The sequence below is a fragment of the Triticum urartu genome, chromosome 7, assembly GCF_003073215.2.
Source record: "Triticum urartu cultivar G1812 chromosome 7, Tu2.1, whole genome shotgun sequence".
Taxonomy (NCBI): Eukaryota; Viridiplantae; Streptophyta; class Magnoliopsida; order Poales; family Poaceae; genus Triticum; species Triticum urartu.
This window is the reverse complement of record NC_053028.1, coordinates 82,150,133-82,158,753: the sequence shown is the minus strand read 5'-3', so window position 1 is coordinate 82,158,753 and position 8,621 is coordinate 82,150,133. Positions and strand designations below refer to the sequence as shown.

At 40.5% G+C, this 8,621-nt stretch overlaps 1 non-coding gene across 1 annotated transcript; it reads right to left on the bottom strand.

Moving 5' to 3' along the window:
* Positions 1–6,536: 6,536 nt before the first annotated feature.
* On the bottom strand, positions 6,537–6,608 carry TRNAP-UGG. Its single transcript has one exon. It is a non-coding gene; the product is annotated as a tRNA-Pro (tRNA).
* Positions 6,609–8,621: the final 2,013 nt, after the last annotated feature.

The following is an 8,621-nucleotide window of genomic DNA, read 5'->3' as shown; positions in this document are numbered from 1 at the left end:
GTTCCTTCGTCAACATCGATCCAGGCTTCCGGATTACATATTTGTGTTGATCTAATGTACTTTGGTATAAAAAAAGTCATGTAATCAAGATTAAATCATACTGCTAGCCCTATCGATTTAGATATAATTTGCCTCTAGGTTCTGAAAAAATTGAGTCACAAAGTTATAATGGTTTGTAGAATGTTTATGTTGCGTAGATGTGTTTTAGATGCTCATGTAAGTTTGATGTTGTTTCTTGGATTAATACACAATACCATCGGGGTATGAATTATGGCCGTGACGGTTTCGCGCAAAAATAACGCATGTAGTCAATTTCAAAAAAAAATTTAAGTTATCAATTCAAAATTGTGTAGTTAAATGTATGTATATATTTTCTTCTACACAAAAAATACATAGGGTTGTGTGGTTAGCCCTTTTTTCGTCTTACCTCCACACCCCCACCCTCTCCGTTTTTTTATTTTCTCATTCTTCCACTGATTTCCTTGAGAACCGCCTCTGGCCCACCTTTTCTTTGTACTCCCTCCGTTCCAAATTACTCGTCGTGGTTGAACTAAAACCACGACGAGTAATTTGGAACGGAGGGAGTATCAGCTAAAAACATGTTTTCTTTGATAGATCAATAAGTATTGACTAACAAAAGTGCTCGTGCGTTGCAACGGAAGAAAAAATTATCACATTCCCCTAACCCAATAATTCCGAGTCAAGACCCTAATAGTTTCATGTCCTTTCTTTCAACACATGGCATCCCATTTGTGTTTGCCACTTATCCTCTTTCTCACCCTCTTCAATCGTCGCCTCAGTGCTCACACAATCACAACACGTTTGAATGCTGTCAATCCTAAGGTGTCTCTCTCTTGGTATAAGATGAGAAATCTACTTTTTTTCATGTGAGGTTTTGGCGAGGCGTGCATGCGTGGTTATGGATGGTTTCTTTGTCTCCAATCCTGGTTTTTCTGAGGTGTTCATTTCCAATCTGGATAATCTGGATAGGCACTGGTACAAAAGAAAGTAGGATCATACGCTATTGATTAAGATTGCACTCTAAATAACATTTCTAAACAACATAGTATTTAGATTCTACACAATTTTCTAATTAAACTATACTATATAACATGTTAAATTTGGAGCTAGGGTTTAAAAGATATGCATATTTTTAAAAAGCATTTGATATGCACTGCGGGGTTGATTAACTGAATTATCAGGTGGTTTCCTGCAAAAACAAAAATATGACATAAAATTGGCCTACAGGTTAATTATGAAAAATATGATGGGGTTTTCCACAAAGCGAGAATGAGATTTAAAAGTGGATTGCAGGTTGATTATGAGAAACATCAGGGGGCTTTTGCAAAATAGCATGACGGACCAAGAATACCTATTTTCTTTATTAGTAGGTAATTATAGATTCAATTGTCAATTTTAGTATCTAATCACATTAACATGCATCATTTAATCGCCAATTTTCGTGAAGAAAGACGATGCTTACTCTTCACGTAGGGTGAGAATAAAGAAGGATATATAATGCATGCCTAGGAGGAAAATTACTAGGCTGATGTGGTGTGCATTGATCATTTCCCCTCAAATAGAAATTAAAATTTTATATAAAGTTTATTACAGAATTATGTTCATGGTGGACGATATGAAGGTCATACTGGTGATGGAGGAGTAAGACGAGGAGCTTGCGATGACATAGGAGATGAGAAGAAGTTGATGACAGATTTATATGAAGGGGAGAAGCTCAGGGGAAGGATAGCATTGGCGAAGGAGATGGCTGCTCCAGCGGTGGCTGTCAGCGGATTGATGTTGATGGCATTCACCAAATTCTTTGAGGATCTGATTATAAAATTACATTCATCCTTCGGCCTACCCGGTTGGACATATGCAAGTCAGAGTGGTGATCGAGGGGTACAACGAGGAGCTTGTGAAGGTCGAGGAGGTGGAGAAGAAGGCGAGGCTGCTGATGGAGTGTAGTGAAGGGAGATGTCAAGAAGAAGGCAACGCTGTAGATGTGTGATAAATGGGAGACACGAAGCGGGAGGTTGGCATTGGCCAAGGAGGTCACGAAAGCACCGAGAGACGTTGGGTCGTCACGAATAACGTTCTTCGAATCATTCATGATTTGAGGCTCTCGAAGTAATCAATCGCTTTTTTGGATTTGTTTTCTAAAATATTACTCATATGTGTTCCAATTGTCTCATATAATATAGTCAACGTGAGTCAACATGGACTCTTAGCCATCCATGTCACCCCTTATGATTCTTCGCGATATTAAAGCATTTCTCTATTTTATCTTCTTCATTGAATTCCAGATTATAACCCATAACAATATGAAAAGAAACAATGCAATGCGTCAATTGAGAACTGACAACCACAATAGAAGTAAGTGAACATGCCCTAGAACTAATTGTTTTCTGTCACGGCAACCGGTTTTATTGCATGCCAATGTTTTAAGAATGAATCTTCCATTGCCCAGAGCCCAACATAACCTAGTACTACCACCGTCCCGATTTATTAGTCCGCTCGTATATAGGGTCATGTTTTGATCATATTATAACCAATAAAATATAAGTTATACACAGCAAAAATAATATTATCAAATATTAACCCAACGATATAATTTTTTGTGACATGCATTAATATTTTGCTAATTAAGCCAATGGTCAAAATTTGACACAAAATAGAAAATGGACCAATAAATCAAGACGGAGGTAGTAACCTACAATGGTGCTAAAAAAAGGTAACCTACAACGCCACATGCCATATTTCACCATTTTGTGCACTTACCAATGCGACGTTTGACGTTTCATTCCCAAGAATGCCAGCCAAACCAAGGCGAGGGTGAAGGGCAGAACCGTGGAAGGCAAGTGGCGGCGACGGCGGTGGTGTGCCAAGCAAAGGATCCGGGGACCAGGTTCAAATGCCATCTCCTCTCTAATTATACTAGAACATGGAGGCGCGCATTGCTGCGCCCGCCAATATTAACAAAAGAACAAATGTTTGAGAAAATTGAGTCATTGAAAAAATTCGAGAAAATTGAAAGGTTCAAAATTACAGTGTTGGGTGTGGATTTGGGATGATAATTTTGAATAATTCAAATTATGGAACGGATCGACGTGGTCGTTGCTGGCATGCAACAATCACTAGAACCATCAGTGTTCTCCCGCAGCACGAGGAGATCTTCTAGGAGGTATTAGGGTTACATGGCATCCTATTAGGAATGTCAATTTGGGAAATCCATGGCTCGAAATATCAAATAAATTTGAGTCACTTTTGCCTATGTTCAGCATGTGTATTCAGGCCAGTGGCTGATCTTTTGGGAGGTGGCATGATCCAGAGTCATTTGCTAATATCTCTGCTAGAGTGATGGCGCTTGAAGGAGGACAACGCGAAGATGATGTCTTTGGTGAACAATATGCTTACGAAATGCAAGATGAAGCTACCCTGAAACAAATGCTTCATGAAGTGCTAGATCTAGGAAGAAGAAAACAATTGTATGTATGCATCCATCTGTTTTCAATTTTTTTTATGATCCTTGGCCTTGGGAGCAACAAGGGTTTTTTTCTTTCCGGTACAAAAAAACAGTTCACAACAACAAAAACAAGCATTTTGACTTTGTTGCTCCTGAGACCTAGACATCTCGTGTTCGGTTGATACTTTCTAGTTCAAGCATACAAAAAATCAGGCACAATAACTTACTGCATGTATATGGGGACAGTGTGAATGTATACCCTTAACTGTGTGAGTGTTATTCTGCTGCTGCGATGCAGATAGATCAAGCCGTGCTGAAACTTGCTAGAAAGAAAATAAATTTTATTAGACACAAACAACCATCGGCTCCTTGATCGTGTACTCGAGAATGTTTAGGCGTTTTATGCTAGTGGGGTATGCCGTGTGGCACACATGAACTATGAACATTAAAAAATAGAGCACAACCGACGATAGAAAAGAATACGGCGATTGAAATAAAAGTGAAGAGAGAGCCCACAATACATAGCAAGTTAAAAAGGTGCAAAGGGTTAATAATTAATTACGAGAAAGAAGAAGCCTTTCTTGCAAATAAAGCTCTGATCTGAGATCTGTGTTTTGATTTTCGGTTTGTGAAATTTTTCGCCCTAGGCCGAGATGGCCGAGTTTCAGTCATTTTAAAAAAATTCGGCCGAAATTTGACCAGAATTTGGCTGAAAGTTGACCATAATTTAACCAAAATCTATTTTTTTTGCCGGAAGATATTTTCTGCCCCAGGCCGAGATGGCCGAAATTCAAAACACAAGATCTGACACCCAGTAATTACTGACATGAGAAAATTGTAACACTCCTCATTCCTGAAACAAGTAGAAGTATGTAAGCAAGGAATTTGGATAATGAACAGTGGGAGGTCAGACACGAGAAATAAGGCGGAAATGAAAGTAATGAAACATAATATAAGGCTAGTCACAATGGGGAGGAACTTAGGAGTAACATCACACACTTCAATACAACTTTGCTTATGTGGCACATATTTAATGAAGAGAGAGGTGCTTGTGGTAACTAGCTAAGTTACCGGAACATCAAACACTCCAAGAAACAATGAGTCTATAACTTAATAAATACATCGTTGCATGACATTACATAGATATTCCTACCCACTATGAAGATAGTAACATAGTCTAGAGAAGTATGTAAGTTACTAGCTTATGTTCTTGCCCATTGTGACCAGCCTAAGCTGGATCATGCACGCGTTGCCGACCCAGCCTCTTCGCTACCAGAAATTCTAGGCGGGCGCCAATTGATTGATGGAATGATTGTCCATGGTATTCCTCCCGTAATCGTCCTTGGTCAGAGCCTAAGGAGGAAGAAGAGAAGGCGCCCAGGCCCGGGTGCACGTGGAGAAGCGCGGAAGCGGGAGGAATGGCGATGGGGCGGCAAGGCGCGCCGCCGCTGCGGGGAACGAGCGGTTCCTTGGGATGGATGAGAGTTTTCCCTTACCGGGCCTTTGCGCGCATTCGGCCTCTGAACGGCCCGGTCAAGCAGGGCACGTTCAGCAGGGCGCGATGCAGTGAAAACGCTGGGCGCTAGATGGGGGAGTAACGGAACAATCTGGGTCGTTTCTATGCTGAATCCGACGGCTGACAACGTCAAATCACTGTGGTGGCTCGTAGGTGGCTTTGTTATACTGTTTTGTAGTAATTCCTAAGTCTCACTTCATATGGAGTACTCCCTTCGTTCTAGGAGTAGTTTAGAACGAACCACACCTAGAGCCTGGGCGGTGTAACGATCTGATCAGTACTACGTGATGTGAAAACAGAAAATGGAACCTCAGCTGCTAAACAGTACTTGTATTGTAATTTTCCTTGATCTTTGATTGTAAATTTCCTTCAGTAAAGAGGCAAGATCACCAGTACAGTAGTACTCGGCTAGGCAATTTTATGTAGCAGTTTTTGTTCTTGTAATAATGTAATCAATGTAGTGTAGATGCGGTAATTATGTTTTGCGAGGTTATGACTTGTACGATCTGATAAACATACATATTTATAATGCATTGTTCTATTCTTGATGACTTCAATTCAATATTTTCGTGTATGTTCCAATTGCTTTGCCCAAATATGTTTTGACTTCTCGCAAAAAAAAAGTCATCTGTTTTGACTAGCTCGTATGAATTTGATGAAAATGAGCTAATGCCGGAATACTGGTAGGAATAAAACCTAATAGTTTAAGAAGGCACCGCTTGGTGTTCCAGTACCTAATAAACCATCCGAAACAATTTTGTAGTCAACTTCATTGCGCCAACCGTTACAATCATTTGGCCTGGCAGCACGTAATGTAGTGATTTAGAATCATGACACAATTTGCTTGTGTTTAGATGGCCTAATTAATCCCAGTTTATCTAGCGTTCATTTTTATGCTTCATGTCCACTGTTGGTGAGTATGCACATTCTATTATCTTTTCACACGATTGATTTCTTTATCTACATTATGTTACCTGTTTTTTACCCTCATTCAGACCATAAGAACCGAAGGTACGAGAGCGTTGTGCACCGAGTTGTTGTCAATGCTGACGATGATCCCTGCTTGTCAGTGGCAGCCGTTCTATGATTGATCTAAATCTCAGAAAATATGTACTGGCCCGAGCTTGTGAGCCTATAATAATTTTGAAAAATGAGAACGCTTGTGCCAAGTCTAGGACTTGGTTCCACCACAAGTGCACTGCAAAATTTGTAACAAATACAACATGCTGATAAACTTGATAAATAAAGAGAAGAAAAAAAAGAGTGGTATATAATGTGATTTGTTTTAGTTCCAGAGAAACAGAATTTGTAACACATACAGCATGCTGACAAACTTGATTAATAAAGAAAAAACAAGATTGCATATAATATGATATGTTTCAGTTCGAGAGAAACTTTGGAGGACATATATTAGATGGATCTAGTGTGAGCTAATAGAAATTCCAGCCTATTTCCGAACAGTGATCCGAGTGGCAAGGAATTCACTGAAGCAATTAGAGGTAAGAAGAAGTAGAGAGGAAGAAAAAAAAGACAAACAGAGAAAAAAAAAGATGGGGGGCGTTGCGAGAATCGAACTCGCGACCTCTCGCACCCAAAGCGAGAATCATACCACTAGACCAAACGCCCTTTGTTGCAATTAATTAACAGTTCATCCTAATAAGCTTTATTTAGTTGTCCACCTCAAGGAACAGCTGACCGGCCTGCTCGAGGCAGCACAGGAGTACAAAAAAAACGTATACATGCAATAAAAAATAGGAAGAAGGGAAAGATTAGTTACTGTGCTGTGAAGCTAGACATGCAAAAAGCATATGACAGGGTAGAGTGGAAATTCCTTGAAAAAATGTTGATACAGTTAGGCTTCCATGGAGAGATAGTAATACTATTGATGGCATGTGTTACCTCAGTTAAATATAAATGCACATTCAGTGATCAAGAGACTGAAGGATTTATCCCTAGCTGAGGGCCCAGGCAAGGAGATCCCTTGTCACCTTATTTGTTCTTGATATGTGCCAAAGGTTTATCTAGAGCACTAGCTCAACAGGAGGAGGTTCGTGCCATTGAAGGTGTCCGGGTGTGCAGAAATGCACCATTATTTTCGCATTTATTATTTGCTGATGATTCCCTTATCTTTATGAAAGCAGACATGGTTAATGCAACCTCGTTGAGGCGGGTGTTGGATGAATATTGTGCAAGTTCAGGCCAGATGGTAAGTGTGGGGAAAAGTGGTATTTTTTTCAGTCCTAATGTGAAAGTGGATATGAAAGCTCAGATTTGCAATGAACTAAATATCATGACCGAGGCTATTTCTGACAAATACTTGGGATTACCATCCATGGTAGGTCTTGACAAAAGTGATAGCTTTGAATATCTGGTTGAAAGAATTATTGATAGGCTCAAAGGATGGAAAGAGAAAAAAAATTCTATGGTTGGGAAGGAAATTCTTCTAAAAGCCATTATCCAATCCATTCCAGTGTTTGCAATGGCAGTTTTCAAAATCCCAAAGAAAGTGTGTAAGGATATTACTAACGCAATGTCAGCTTTCTGGTGGGGTGACACTGAAGAACAAAAAAAGATGCACTGGTTTGCATGGTGGAGGATGTACCTCCCAAAAATTAAGGGGGTATGGGATTCCGAGATCTACATGCGTTCAACCTGGCCATGTTAGCGGAGCAGAGCTGGAGGTTGATAACACACCCAGAAACCTTGTGAGCACAAGTTCTCAAAGCGAAGTATTATCCGGATGGTAATCTACTAAATGCAAGTCCTAGGAAGAGCTCGTCATTTACGTGGTAGAGTATCATTGCGGGTCTTCAAATCTTCAAAACAGGTCATATATGGCGAGTTGGGACGGGTGAAAGGATAAAGATTTGGATGGATCACTGGATTCCTCAAGGGACTTCAAGGAAGGTAATTACACCCCGTGGTAATACCCTTCTGTCTACTGTGAATGTAATTATCAACCCAGAAACTGGAGGATGGGATGAAGATTTGGTACGAGACATTTTCTTCAGTATTGATGCATATTGAATTCTCAAAATTCCATTATCCTTTGACAAACAGGAAGATTTTGTGGCGTGGCATGCCACAAAGAGTTATTGTTTCTCAGTCAGATCAGCGTATTACATAGAATGGGAACACCAGTTTGGGCCGAGGATGAGGAGAGAGCCAGTAGAAACTTCATCACATAACCCTGTTTGGGAGATCCTATGGAAGCTGCAAGTTTCGAGCAAGATAAAAATCTTTGTATGGCGTGCCCTACAAGGAATCATACCTGGGGTTGGTGTCTTAGAGGAATAGACACATCAGAGTATCTCCAGAATGTCTGATCTATCATTCAGGGCTGGAAGACATACGTCATCTCACCTTCACATGTGCATGGGCGCAACAAGTATGGAAATCCCTGGGGCTAGATGATCTCATTGATTCTGCTCTTCTCACAGATCGCTCGGGTTCAGTCATATTGGAAGAACTACTCATGTTTCTGATGAAGAAATCTCCGGTCTTGGGACAACTCAGGCTCCAAGAAACCATTGTTGTGGGAGCATGGTACATATGGCCGGAACATCGTGAGGTCGTTGATGCCGCTTGAAGCTACGTCGGTATTTCCCCAAAGAGGAAGGGATGATGCAGCACAGCGGC